This window comes from Camelina sativa, chromosome 11 (genome assembly GCF_000633955.1).
Source record: "Camelina sativa cultivar DH55 chromosome 11, Cs, whole genome shotgun sequence".
NCBI classification, from domain to species: domain Eukaryota; kingdom Viridiplantae; phylum Streptophyta; class Magnoliopsida; order Brassicales; family Brassicaceae; genus Camelina; species Camelina sativa.
Genome location: NC_025695.1, coordinates 28,275,844 through 28,291,690, shown reverse-complemented (window position 1 = coordinate 28,291,690; position 15,847 = coordinate 28,275,844). Strand labels below are relative to the sequence as shown.

At 39.1% G+C, this 15,847-nt stretch overlaps 1 pseudogene; it reads left to right on the top strand.

Annotated features, from left to right (window-relative positions):
* Positions 1,725-15,814, top strand: LOC104724484 (annotated as a pseudogene).

Below are 15,847 nucleotides of genomic sequence, written 5' to 3'. Positions count from 1 at the left end.
GATAAAAAAACATTATAAATAAACAAAACGAACATGTCTTCTTCGCACTATCCAAAAATCAAGCCCAAACCAAAAACTTTGGTACTCACAGTATGGATAGTATAATCTTCAATTACTTGACAATACTTTTCATAAATTAGCTGCTGTGAGTAATAACCATCGGTTCTCTGGAAGCACATATTGTAGATAGTCCTGTGATTACATACATAAGAAACTACTGTCGTAGGTACCCGTACATATATATAGAGCTGTTCACAAACAAACATTACATCTGAAGGCTTACGTACGTGTATAATTTCATATAATCCGTAACTTTAAATGGTGGTTCAGGCTCTCCTTCTATAAGTTTTATTAGCTTGGTAATACCTTTCTGCATGTAAGACCATCCTTCCTGAAAGTTAAGGACCATCCTTCTAGAATCTGTTTAAAGCAATCTTGAGTAATCAAATTCTGTAATAGACATAATTAAGATGGTTGCAATAGAGTTTAGCTCTTCAAAGATTATCATTATCGGTACTTTAGAAACCACCTTAACGATACCCGACACTAACCTTACCACAAACCATAAACTAAAACTAATCAACAGTTATTTTAAGGGCAGACGTTTTTCAGAAAAAAAAAAAAAAAGAAAAAAATCGTGTAGATAATGGCTAAAAACTAAGACGTCACGTATGTTGGTACCACGGTTAGTCACTTCGGTTCCTTCAGTTGGATCCGGGCTTGACGGAGTGGGACAGGACGGATAATGGGCCGGACTAGTGCGAAGCTGGGAGAGGTCCAGTAAGAAGAAGCGGATCGAAGTCATAAGAGGACTCACTCACTTCGGGGCTCGGAGGTACGGTCAAAGATCTCAATAAATGGTCGTCATAAGTAAACTGCGTGATGGACGGAATAATTTGATTAGGAAGACGTTAATAGTCCAGCTAACTGATAAATATGTGAGGGGGGGATTGTAAACAGGCACTTTTCTTTTAGGCAATAATATTCCTTCGTTACACACAAATCACTGTATTCTCTCGATCCGGTTCGGAATTAGAACGGTAGTAAGTATTTCCACTCAGAATTCATCTCGAGGGTTGAGGATTATACTCAGTTCTCACAAGGTACCTGAAAATTCTGATGATTTAGGATATCAAATCCAATTTCACCAAGATTAACTATAAGAATCGTGAAGTGCGCGTCCTAGTACAGAAACTTAGGTATAGAGCCACCGAAGAGAAGACTGTTTTAACTTTTTTTTCGTTTACAGTAGGAAAGAGAATATATTTTATTTTATACAGCATAAGTCATTACCCAATAAAAATATGCCATATAGATTTTTTTTTCATAATTTATATTTCATAAAAATAAATTGAAACAACGCGAAAAAGGAAAACTAAAAAAATTGTCCAAAATCTTTTACCTTCTTACACCTATTATTGGAAAAAAAAATTACAAAACATTTATTTTTACTTACGATCTTATTTTTCCTCTAACCTAATAAAATATATACAAATTTATGAGTTTACCTTCTTTGTCTATTATTAAAACGGGTATAGGTTAAGTTTTTAAAACCACATAAAATAAATGGGTTTTGATGAACTCATCTAACGGTTCATGAATTTATCAGGGTAAACCCATTAGGTTTATGTGTTACTCAGGGATTAATCGAAAAATCAAAAATAAGTGTATATATATATATATTTAATATATATGTATATTACATAGGTTCTCCGTTGACAGAAATGTTCGAGACCATGCTCAATAAAACTGATGCCGCGCAGATGGCTCGAGGGCTATTAGGAGAATTCTTTGAAACTTCATCTAATCTGCCTGTAAGACTCTATTTTAGCACATTGCTAGTTTAACACTATATATGATTTGGAAGACAAACAATATGCATCTATCAATCTTGTAGTTTCGATTTTACTTTCCATAGTCATTCGCTACATGTCAGGAGATAAATCATGAAAACAAATAATTTACAGACTCTGATGAGAATCTTTCCCAAGGCCACACTTCTATGGAAGCTTCAATTGCTTAAGTCTGCTTCAGCGTGTGCTAATTCGCAGATGGACACAGTCAACGCCCAAACACTAATAATTCTGAGGTTCATACACTAGTAAACTTCTCTATTTCGTTACTAAATATAAGTGGAGGTTCCAGTGATCTGTTTGATTGTAATGAATTTAGTTAATTGGAAGCTTGTGTTATTGCAGTGGACGTGATCAATGGTTAGTGAACAAGGAAGACACTGAAAGACTCCGTGCACTGCCAAGATGTGAAGTTCGTGACTTTGAGAATAATGGACAGTTCCTCTTCTTGGTAAGGAGTTCTTTCTCCTGATGAAAGAAGTTTTTCGTCTTGTGTCAGTGAGTCCTATTTAATTAATCCACAAGAAAAACTAGTCTCTACGAGTTTATAGCCAACAAACTTTTTGTGTTTGCTTTAATAACATACAGCTCGATTAATGTATGTCAGGACGATGTCATAGATCTGGTGAGTATCATCAAGCGTGCATATTATTATCGTCGTGGGAAGTCACTTGATTACATTTCAGACTACATTCTGCCTACCCCATTTCAGATTACTTCTCTAATTGTTGTATCAAACTAATTCTGCGAGATCATACGGACAACATGGTGAACTGCTGGTTCCCACAGGACCGTTCTTCCAGCCCGATTTCTACTTCAATCTTGGTTGAAGGCAGTTCCAATCGTCCCCCTCCTTTTCCTCCTGACCCACCTGACCAATCCCCCCTCCCATCCCTTTCTGATTTCCCCCCTCTTTCTCCTATCTCCCCCTCTTCAGCTTCTCTAACTTCTGCTCAAACTGTACTCTTGGACCCTGAGAGAACTATTCTAGCTCTTCCTGCTCAGCACAAATCTACTCCTGTGGTGGTGAATCCTCAGGCGCAAGCAATTCTCAACTCCTACTACAAAAATTTGGGTCTGAACCCTAGATCTGTGTATTAAGATATAAATCCTACTGTAGCAGATTGTAAATCAGTTGCACAAACAGACGGCTTACTGGGTACTCCTCCACCGAAGGTAGTGCGTCGCTATATCACCAACTCGCATCCTCGTAATTCCTCATTGCCAAGCGGAGTGGCTCCGTATACTGCCATTCTTCCTCAGCCCTCAGGGGCCTTGGCTCGTGAGGAGCAAGCTGTTGTTGTTATCTCTTCCCAGGATCAGATAGATATGACCCCTACTGTTGTTTCCTCTGCCTCTGCTATCCTTGTTTTCTCCTTCCCTCCTGAACCTCTACAACCCCATCCCTCTCCTATTTCAGCTCCCACTGCTCCTGCCAAACCTACTAACCGTCACATACCTCAAACCTCAGCCCGAAGTACCCAACCGAAAACTCTTGCTCAGAAGCTACGAATCATTGCGGATAGAACACTTACCAGGCTAGCTCCAGTTGAATTCTCTTCAGATGGGAAGCCTCACGTTACTATCCCAGATTCTGTATTTCAAGAAGGTGCTGACATTCATAAAGATTTTATAATTGGTAGGTTTAAGGGAAGCCTCCCTACCTACAAACACATTCAGAGTGTGATAAATCACATCTGGGGAAGAGGAAAAAGACTCGAGATCCACCTAAACCATGCAAACAATTCGATGTTGGTCCGTGTCCCGGATGAGTACCTGAGGAAAAAGATCCTTGAGAAAAAAATGTTGTATATTGGTGAATGTATGTTTCTTGTGGCACAATGGGATTCACTAGGAGGTGAAAGTACTGACCTTGATGCAATCCCTATCTGGGCTCATCTTAAGGGTATGCCGTTTGATCTGATGCATCACAAAGGCATATGCTTTGTTGCTGGACTGGTTGGAGAGCCGAAGGAAATGGATGAGTTTACAAAGAACTTGGTCAGCTTATCAGTTGCTCACGTCAAAGTAGAGAGGAATCTCAACGAACCTTTGCCTTCCTCAGTTGAAGTGGTCAGGGAGAGTGGCGAAGTTATCACTATTGAGGTTGAATACCCCTGGATTCCTCCAACGTGCTCCCACTGTGAAGAAATAGGTCATGTCATTCGGTTTTGCCCACTTGTGACACCCCCTTGGACTCAAGGGAAAGACACACAAGCTAAAAACTTATCAAACTTACCTGCTACAGTCAAGAAGGGTAAAGGAAAGCTTGTTCCTGATTCCGTTTCTTCTTCTGTGGAAGTTGGCTGTTCATCGGCTCCTTCCTCTACTCCTGAGATCCAGGTTGATCTGTATGGTCCAGGATGTGCCTCTCTCTCTTCTGTCCCTCTGCCTTGTGTTCAAGTACCAGCTGATATCCAAACTACTGTCCTGTCAAGCCCACCTAAACCTAAACACTCCACCTTTCCCAACCAGGCCAAACCAAAACGTCAAACCACTCCGGCCCCTACTGAAATAACTACTCGTAACCCCTATGAGGTGTTAGCTACCCCCAGTAGTTGCTCCTTGCCGCTTAACCTTCCCAACCCGCCCCAAAACCTCACTCCTTCTTCTCACCCCTGTCCTACCCCCTCTATTTCTACTACTCAACCCTCAGATATGGTGATAGACTCGATTGTGCCTAACCTTTTATTGCCCTAAACTGGTGAAAGTCCTCCTCCTCTGGGTGGTGACTCACTTTTCCACTAACTTTTTCCCCGTCCCTATGTATATAACATCTTTTTGTTGGAATATCCGTGGTCTGAATGATACGGATAAGCATCGGCCTTTTGCTTCTTGGCTTGCTATTAATAAGCCTCTTTTTGGTGCTCTATTAGAAACTCATATTAAGGAACCAAATTTGAACCGTGTTATGAATCTTACTTGTCCTGGATGGAACTACACCTCTAACCATATCTCTCATGAGGATGGTAGGATTGTTGTCATTTGGAAACCGAAGGTATCAGTCTCCGTCCTTCATTAGTCAAGTCATCTGCTCACGTGTGAAATCTCAGTACAAGGAGGCCATCGCTTCTATTATACGTTTGTATATGCTCCAAACCAAGGAGAAGATAGGACTGACCTTTGGTGTGATTTGCTGCGATTACGACAGAGTTTCTCCCTTGACTCTCTTCCTTGGGTCCTGTGTGGAGATTTCAATCAAATAATTCATCCTGCAGAGCACTCTAATCCATTGATCAACCATTTTACATCTCGTATGATGGAGCTTCGTGACTGTCTGCTACAGCTTGAACTTTTCGATCTGCGTTTCTTAGGCCCTCTATTTACATGGACCAATAAAAACCCGTTAAATTCGATAGCCAAAAAGCTTGATCGAGTTCTTGGTAATAATCAATGGCTTTCTTCTTACCCTGACAGTGTCGTCTCCTTCTTGGCGCCTGCGATCTCTGACCACTCCCCTAGCTGCCTCAACCTCTTTGCCCCTTTACCTTCAGCAGGCACAAAGCCTTTCAAGTTCTTCAATTTCTTAACCAAACACCCTAACTTCCTTACCTTGGTTGGAACTGCATGGAATCAGGCTGGAAGCATATCTCCTCAGGAACCCTGTTAAAAGAACGAGACATGAACACTACCTATTTCCATCGAATCATGCAAATGAGGAACTCTTTCAATGCAATCCGTTCGTTCTCCTCTCCTTCTGGCTCTATCATAGATGATCCTTTGGAGATGAGTTTGTTGGCCGTTAAAGATTTCAAATCCCTTCTAGCGCTAGCTGTCCTTCCGCCTGTTATTGCTTCAATCACTTGGTTCCAAAGGATTTTGATCTACAGATGCTCACCTGATACGCCATCCTTCTCTGTTGGTTTCAATGGCAACGTGCATGGCTACTTCAAAGGGATCAGGGGCTTGCGTAGAGGTGATCCTCTCTCTCCCTATCTCTTTGTTCTTGCTATGAAATGCCTCTCTGCCTGCTTGGACAAAGCAGCCGAAGAAGGAAGAATTCAGTATCATCATCGCTGTAAAGACCTCAAACTAACGCACCTTTGCTTTGCAGATGACTTACTTATCTTTATTGATGGTTCAGTTTCTTCTTTGCAAAGTGTCGTCCAAGTCTTAAAAGAGTTTGAAGATGTTTCTGGACTTGCTATTAGCCTTCCCAAAACAATTTTTTTTAACTCAGGTCTGTCCCAGTCTGAAATAGATCACATGGTTAATATGACGGGAATTACACATGGTCAGTTGCCTATTAGATACCTTGGTGTACCTTTGTGTACGAGGAAGCTAAGCCTCCTGGATTGTGCGCCACTGATACAGAGGGTCAAGGGTCGTTTTAACGCTTGGTCTACCAAATCACTCTCTTTTGCTGGAAGACTACAATTGCTGAATACGGTGATTGTTGGCATGTCCAACTTCTGGTGTTCGAGCTTTGTGTTACCAAAAACGTGCGTGAAGATCTTGAACTCCCTTTGTAGTGCATTTCTCTGGAAAAGTACAACGGAGGGTCATCATTCAGCTAAAGTGGCATGGGACACAGTTGTATTAGAAAGGAAAGAGGGAGGGTTGGGAGTTAGAGACTTGCTCATATGGAACAAAGCTTGCATGATTAAACTTATCTGGTTGCTTTTCTTTCGATCTGGTTCAGTTTGGGTAGCTTGGTTCCGGAAGGAAGCCTTGGCAGACAATTTGAGTTCGTTCTGGACCCGCAAACCTAACAATAAGAACTCTTGGTTAGCTAATAAGTTGTTGAAGCTTCGTGAAGATGCTTACTCATGGATAAAGCTGAAGTTGGGGAATGGAAAATCTTGTCAATTCTGGACAGATCATTGGAGCAATCTAGGTAAGATGACTACCTACCTTCAAGGAGATGGTCTCTATCAGATAGGAATTCGCAGAGGAGCTCGTCTTTCTGACCTTTGGCGGCAAGGAGAATGGAGACTACCTCCTGCGCGATCTGAACTCTCTACCATCTACCTAACGGATGAGCCTGATACTTACTTATGGTGGATCAACGATCAATGTAAAAGTCGGCACAATACAGGGGCAATCTACACTGCGCTAAGAGACACTCTTCCCGAAGTCACTTGGCACAGCTTGGTCTGGTTCTCAGGAAGAATTCCCAAGCACTCTTTTCTTACCTGGCTGGTTGTTTTGAATCGATGTCCGACGAGGGATCGACTTCTCAACTGGGGTTTCCAGGTCGGCCGTCTGTGTCTGCTCTGTGCAACGATGCCTGAATCGCGAGATCATCTTTTCTTTGAGTGTCCTTATAGTTGGTCGATCTGGTCAGCAATAGCGAGACATGTTTCATTCCGTGCTTCAATCAACTGGTCTTTAAATATTACAAACCTTACTCAGCGAAGAGGCCCCCGAGTTACCAAGAGGTTGCTTCTAATCGCTTGGCAAGCGGTGATATACACGATCTGGACTGAGAGGAATCACCGACTTCATCGAAATAGCTTCAAATCTCCTGATCTTCTCTTGCGACAAATCGACTTGATGGTAAGGAACAGAGCATCGAGCTATCGAGACACCAATCCTGATCTATCGTTATCTCTTCTTCATCACTGGTTCGCCGGAGCTGAGTAGGAGGAGGCTCCTAAACCTAAAAATGATCTACTTCAGATGCGATCTGCAACTCTTCACTTTCTTTTGGGTTGGACGTATCGAGAGCAATAATTGAAGGAGGTTAGGCGGTTAAATTCTTAACCGTAAATCTGGTTCAATCCTAACTATTGGTTCAACTGTAAGGGTTCAAGTTCTGTTCTTTAAACTATGAGTTTCCCTAATGGGCTGTGGGCTTTCCTAGCCTTGTAAACATTTGCTTTCTCTTTCTGTTTATCAATTGAATGCCTTTTAACAACGAAAAAAAAAACTAATTCTGCGACTTAGATCTAGTGAAAGTATTTCAGTATAATACCACTTAGCACATACTGAAGTAGTATTCTTTTTATAATTTCTCTGGTCCAGATTGGTAATTGCTGTTACCTCCCCAGTCTTTCTCTCAACTCTAAACAATGTTGCACTAGTAAGATCACTTGCAGGACTACCTTCAGAGGGACCGGTTCTATATGTTGGAANGTCCTGTCAAGCCCACCTAAACCTAAACACTCCACCTTTCCCAACCAGGCCAAACCAAAACGTCAAACCACTCCGGCCCCTACTGAAATAACTACTCGTAACCCCTATGAGGTGTTAGCTACCCCCAGTAGTTGNACATGCAATAGCACTTCAGTTCTTGAAAGAAAGGAACATTATGTTGCGAGGACTGGCACATCCATTGATGTTTACCAAAAAAAAAAAGGCTCAAAACTCCCTGATATGAAGTTTTACGACATATTTAGGATAATAGGCGCAGTTCCTGTCTCGGGTATGAATTTCTACAAACTACTTCGCTCAAACACTCATGTGGCTTTGTATCCTGGTGGTGTCCGTGAAGCTTTGCACAGAAAGGTAATGATGTATTTTCCATATTTGCCTTCATTATAATTATTTGAAACTTTTATATCTAAAGACACAACATACAGGGTGAAGAATACAAGTTGTTTTGGCCAGAACACTCAGAGTTTGTAAGGATCACATCTAAGTTTGGAGCAAAAATCATTCCTTTTGGAGTTGTTGGAGAAGATGATCTTTTTGAAGTAAGAAATCTCTTTTTCGTTCAAGTTTTAGTATACTCTTGAACTCCTATTGTTTCAATCGGGTTTGGTCTAAGTCTCCTTTGTACAATGGAATGATGCTCAGATGGTTTTAGATTACAATGATCAGATGAAGATCCCTTTCTTGAAGAATCTTACAGAAGAGATAACTGATATATCATGGTTTTTATGGTTTTTAACCATGATATAAGTGTGCTTTTTGAGTCCTTTGAGTTGTTTTCTAGGTTGTTTTTGAGTCTTTATAGGATTAGGTTCTCATTGGCACAGATGGAACATAATGGAGCTAAATAGGAAGATTTGGAGCATAATCAAACAATAAGGTTGAGCCACGAAGCCGGGAGACAAATTCAAGAGTATGCATCAACCGATGCAACCACAGTATCGATCGATGCATCTTCCACAAGACAAATCGTAAATTTTCCCAAAAGTTTTGAAGATTTACAAATCTGCCCCAAAGTTTTCCATATTTGCATCATTAGTCCCTCGATGTGTTTTAAGAATATAAATAGGTTTTTTAGGTCATTGTTTAGACCTAAAATTTATTTTTTCTGCCACCTTTTGAGAGAGAGAGACCATGAGAGCTTTTTGAGAGAGACAAGCCAAGAATTCAGCCCTGTTGAGAGAAGCTTTCTAAACTCTTTGTTTTTCTCTTTTGAATTATATAATATCTATTTTATTCATGGTTTTTGTTTCATTAATCATGTCTGAGTAGATCTCTAGTTAGGTTCAGGGTTTTCATAAGGTTTTTATGATATATTAGATCTGCTGATTTATTAGTATTCTTATTCTTCTATGATCTTCATCTTTGGTTGTTCTTAATATTAATTCTTGATTGATCACCTAAAATTAATAACCTAAGAAAATAAATTGATATGAGAATATAATTGATTTTCCTGATAAAACATTTGATGAACAAAATTACTTCTTGCAAAGAGATTTGATTTAGTAATTTTGTGAACAATCTAAACTTGTTTTTAAAGCTGATTTTTAACCTTGAATTTTACAAAAAGATTTGGATTTTCGGGTTTTAAATTTAGATAATATTTGCACTGAGAATTGATTTATTTTACAATTGTGTTTAGAATTCTAGATCTAATTTTAATTGATTGAATCCTAATTCATTGATTGACTTAATATTTCATAAATTCCTGAGAATTTCCCTAGACCTTGCGTTTTTAATTCCTGAATATACAACACTTTTTAAGTTTGTTTTTGCATTGTTTTTAAATTAATATTTTGATTTAGCATAATTAAAAGATTAATAAGTCTATTGTGTGATCTAGAGTCTTTGTGGATTCGACCCCTAGAGTATTACAACTGCAAGGCTATTACACCATTAGGGTATTACAATTTGAGCATATCAAATTTTGGCGCCGTTGCCGGGGACTCTTTTGATCTACCATTAAATTTGAGTTTTTAATTTCGTCTAAACATTTTTTTTTTACTAACACGCTTTTGTTATTTTTCTCTTGTGTGTTTCAGGTGTATGCCTCCTAGGCCTCACACTCAGAGCAATAAGACTAATCATACTATGAAGCTTTCAAACCAAGAGTTGGGAAAACTTGAGCGTGAAAACCAAAAAGCAGCCAAATCAGCGAAGATGGTCAATCCAATCATTCTGAGATTTGATGAAGCTGGTGTTTTGAGGGATCAAGAGGGCCACTTGCGCAATGAGCAGGGCCAAAATATTAATGTTGGGGGCAACGTGATTGTTGAGATTGTTGTCGCCGAAGAACAAGATGTCGATCAACGCCAACATGGTGTCGATCGACACCCACCTCCAGCAGACGGACGTGGAGCTGCCAACCACGCTAACAACTCGGTTCGAAGACAGAACCAAAACCGGGATTTGATCAGGACCATTGCTGACTTTAACCGGGCTGATCTTATGTATGAGAACCGCTCTGCAATTGTTCCACCTCCATTCCCAAGGAATGATTTTGAGCTGAAGCCTGCATACTTCCATCTAGTTGGACAGAGACCTTTCTCAAACCTGCCAAATGAGAAGCCTCTAGACCACATTGAGCACTTTGAAGATCTTGTAATTAGTATCAAGGCTAATTGGGTGACTGAAGACTACATCTACTGCAAGCTTTTCCTTTACTCACTTACAGGAGAAGCATCTCAATGGTTGAAGCAGTTGCAACCTGGATCTTTGACATCTTGGCAACAAATTAAGGTGGCTTTCCTTAATTATTTTTATGATGATGCTATGTCTGATGAGTTAAGAGTCAAGATCTCCTCATTTAAGCAAAGACAAGATGAAGCTTTCAAGGCTAATTGGGTGACTGGGAGTATCAACTAGCTTTGGATGTTGCAAGCCATGGAAACTTCAAGACAAGATTTCCTGATGAGGCTGAGAATCTGATTGAGAATTTGGCTTCTATCAATAGTACTAAGAGAGCTCATGCTGAAAGAAAGAGATTACATGGAGGGTATGATGCAAACCAGCTAGCTTCAGTCAATGCTAAGCTTGATTCAGTTCACAATCTTCTCGTTGGTAAGAAATCAGTTCACTTTGCTTATGAAGTTGAAACATATGAGCTAGATCCTGAACCACATAATACAGAGGAGAATGTCAATTTTGTGTATGGAGCTGGATATCAAGGTCAGAGATTTGGTAATCAGCAAGGCAACAGGCCTTACAGTGGGAACTTTTCAGGCTACACTCCCAAGCCGGATTATCAGAAGCAGCAACAGAACAACAGTTATACAAGAACATATGGGAACTCATCTTATCAGTCTCTTCCTCCTAAGACTTCTTCTGAGAGTAGAATGGAGGCCATGCTTGATCAGATTCTTCAGGGACAAGAGAATCTGACAATGACATTCAATGGAAAGATCAACAATGTCTACAATGAGCTTACTGGAAGGATTGATGCATTGAATGTTCATGTCAAGAAATTGGAGAGTCAAGTCGCACAGACTGTTGGGTCTGTCAAACGACAAGAGGGTTTTCTTCCTGGAAGAACTGAGTCAAACCCCAAGCATACTTGCAATGTCATATTAGTGAGAGATGAAGATGATGGTGAAATATCTTCTGGAGAGAAATCGGCCAAACCCGAGACGGAGAATTCAACACCAGATGATGGTGTCGATTGACACCAACTGGGTGTCGGTCGACACTCATCTCAGACAGAACCCGAAGTTGCAAAATCTCAGGTTCCAGCTGCTGAAAGGGTGTACCAACCTAAGATTCCTTTTCCTAAGCCAAGAAGGTCCAAGCAGGAGTTGGAGGAAGCTAGATGCAAGGCAATGATGGATAAGGTAATGATTGAGATGCCTTTAGTTAATGCAGTCAAGTTTTCTCCTGGACTTAAGCGGTATGTGAAGAGAATGGTGTCGAATGGTTTGAACCCTGAAGAAGGAGCACTACTTACCAAAGATGTCAGTGCGATTCTGTTGAACCAGCCTGTTCAAAGGAAGAAAGAGAGGAAAGAGAAAATGGCTGTCTCTGAGAAAGTGAGTGCAGTGATCCAGAGTAGAATTGCCGAGAAGCTACCTGATTCTGGAAGTTTTGTGTTAGATTGTTCTATCTCCACAGGAAGGTTTCCTCACTCACTTTGTGATCTTGGTTCTAGTATCAACTTGATGTCACATTATGTTGCTGTGAAGCTTGGGATGACAGAATTCAAGCCAACTAAGATATCTCTTATCTTAGCTGATAGATAGCAGAGAAGTCATGAAGGTGTCTTAGAGGATATTCCAATTAAGATTGGAGATTTCATGATTCCCAGTGAATTTGTGGTGCTGAAATATGATAAAGAGCCTAAAGATCCTCTCATCTTAGGAAGATATTTCTTGGCTACACCTAGTGTCATCATAGATGTGAAGAAGGGACACATAACAGTGAATGTGGAAGGTTTGAGTATGAACTTTGAGATGGATAAGCTGAAGAGGGCTCCTACTATTGATGGACAGACTTTTTCTGTTGAGGAAGTTTCTGCGATACGAGCATCAGGCTCGGTGTCGATCGACACAACATCGGTGTCGGTCGACACTCCTCCACATCCGAGCCCGAACTTTTCCAAAACTGATGCTCCAAGTCAGAAAACTGTTCCCAAACAGAAACCTCCCCACTCCACACTCCATAGTCCTCAGGTAAGGCCAAGGTATGCATCTTTTTCACCCAAACCCCCTCTTATCATCAATAATACTTTCAAAGGTACAAAATTTGTTTTGTAGTTAACCAAGCCACAAGATTATCATAGAGCGCTTGTTTCTTTTGTTGATGATTTTGCAGGAAGAACACCCATACTTAAGTCCCGCCATGTTCTTGTTCCCACATCCTTGGCAGATCTCATGCATCTACTGCTTATATACCACCTTGGATGAAGAGAACATTCTCTCGGAGGCATACATTGCCACTTTCCGATCCACCGGATGCCTGAGCTCCGACACAGTCAAGCTAATGACTGAAAACAAGCGCTTAGTGGGAGGCAACCCACTCATAGGTTGTTCTTTTTCATTTTTTTTAGGATTGAGTCATTTTTATTCTTGCATTGAGTCAGTTTTTGTTTGGATTTTGTATGAACTTATGAACTATCTATCTATCATGTTGCTTTTAACTTGTGTTTGAGTGTTTCTTAACAGAATTCACATCCAAGGATCGATCCAACAACACATCAACACAACTAACTGCAACTAACAAGGAGTTTCGGCCTGAATTCACCATTCGCCGAGAGTGTCGATCGACACTGAAATGGTGTCGGCCGACACCTATGGGTAGCCCGAATATGAGTTCAAAACTTTTTATTGAAATTTTCAATACATTTTTTTGTTTCTTTTTACATCCTTCTTGCTTGATAACACTGGGGACAGTGTTGTTTAAGTCTGGGGGAGGTTAGTACTAACTACTAACTTAGTTTTTGTTTTTATTGTGTCAAAACTGTATTCTTGTTTTTTTTTTTATTGAGTCAAATTTTTTGTTGGGAACTATGATTTTTCTTTTTAGAGTACTGCATTGGTTGATTAATGTCGCAGATTGAATCCAAAATCTGACTAATGAAAAATCTAAAGGCTGACTAGTAAACCAGAGACATCCAAATTTCCAACAGATTCCATAAAAGCATGAGGTAATTTCTGCGCTTTTCTTTTTATCTCATCAAGGAGATTGATGTTAATTAGAGCTTGACTCATTGTTCATACTTGACAAGTAAGATTTCCAAAGAATTTGGTACTTTTCTCCCTTATTTAAGTTTAAGAGATTATTCCTGAGAGCTTTGTTAAACAAAAATAGATAATAAAAGATAATATGAATTTGATCAGTTTAGAGGGGTAGGTAAATTACCTGTGACCCCATTATTCTACTCTTGAGTCAAATGATCACACAAAACTTGGAAGCGAGGGTAGGTAAATTACCGATAACCCATTATTCGCCTACACCTTTGTTTTAAAAAAAAAAATAAAGAAGATAAAATAAAAATAAAAAAAAAACAACAACAAAGCAAAGCTCAAAGGAAGATAAAAAAGAATAAGTTTGGGGGAGAGAAAGGGTACCACATGTTGTAAAATATTATCATGTTTGTTATGGTATTGTACGGGAATGAGTCTAGAAGGTTCTGGTTCTTGACATTAATCAAATTGATGAGTCTCATCGATGAAGGCTTAATGGAGGATGTTGTGGAATTATGTTTGAATTTGGGATGCTAAGAATGTCAACGGAGAATTACATGGTGGTTTGATTTGGATTTATCTGCTAAGCATATGGATTATGGTTTGGATGACCATGGCATTACTTTAAAAAGAAAAGGAGTTTCCACATTTTCAAACCTCTTTCACAGGTCTAAGTTTTTGTTTTGCTTGAGGGCAAGCAAATGCTAAGTCTGGGAGAGTTGATATATCATGGATTTTATGGTTTTTAACCATGAGATAAGTGTGCTTTTTGAGTCTTTTGAGTTGTTTTCTAGGTTGTTTTGAGTCTTTATAGGATTAGGTACTCATTGGCACGGATGGAACATAATGGAGCTAAATAGAAAGATTTGGAGCATAATTAAGCAATAAGGCTGAGCTACGAAGCTGGGAGACGAGTTCAAGAGTATGCATCGACCGATGTAACCATAGCATCGGTCAATGCAGCATCCACAAGACAAATCGGAAGTTTTCCCAAAAGTTTTGAAGATTTACAAATTTGCCCTAAAGTTTTCCATATTTGCATCATTAGTTCCTCGACATGTTTTAGGAATATAAATAGGTGTTTTAGGCCATTGTTTAGAACTAAGTTTTATTTTTTCTGTCACCTTTTGAGAGAGAGATCTTGAGAGCTTTTGAGAGAGACAAGCCAAGAACTCAGCCATGTTGAGAGAAGCTTTCTAAACTCTTTGTTTTTCTCTTTTGAATTATATAATATTTATTTTATTCATGGTTTTTGTTTCATTAATCATGTCTGAGTAGATCTCTAGTTAGGTTCAGGATTTTTATGATTTATTAGATCTGCTGATTTATTAGGATTCTTATTCTTCTATGATCTTCATCTTTGGTTGTTCTTAATATTAATTATTGATTGATCACTAGAATTAATAACCTACGAAAATAAATTGATATGAGAATATAATTGATTTTCTTGATAAAACTTTTGATGAGCAAAATTACTTCTTGCAAAGAGATTTGATTTAGTAATTTTGTGAACAATCTAAACTTGTTTTTAAAGCTGATTTTTAACTTTGAATTTTACAAAGAGATTTGGATTTTTGGGTTTTAAATTTAGATAATATTTGCAGGGAGAAATGATTTCTTTTATAATTGTGTTTAGAGTTCTAGATCTGATTTTAATTGATTGAATTCTAATTTATTGATTGATTTAATATTTCATAAATTTCCCTAGACTTTGCGTTTTTAATTCCTGAATTTACAACACTTTTTAATTCTGTTTTTGCATTGTTTTTAAATTAATATTTTGATTTAACATAATTAAAAGATTAGTAAGTCTATTGTGTTATCTAAAGTCTCTGTGAATTCGACTCTAATACTACAACTACAACTGCAAGAAGGGGAACTGGGAAAACAAGATTTGCATGTGCCTGGGATAATTCCCAAGATTCCGGGACGGTTTTATGTATACTCTGGGAAACCAATAGAAACAGAAGGTAGAGAGAAAGAGCTAAGTGATAAAGAGAAAGCTCAGGAGGTTTACTTGCAGGTCAAGTCTGAGGTAGAAAAGTGTATGACCTATTTGAAGATCAAAAGAGAAACTGATCTTTACAGAAACATTTTGCCGAGGTCGCTCTATTACCTCCTTCATGGTTTCTCTTCCCAAATCCCAACCTTTGATCTACGAGATCATTAAATTTAGTTACTAATTTTGTGTTGTAGCTCTATTTACAGGATACCTGATTTAAC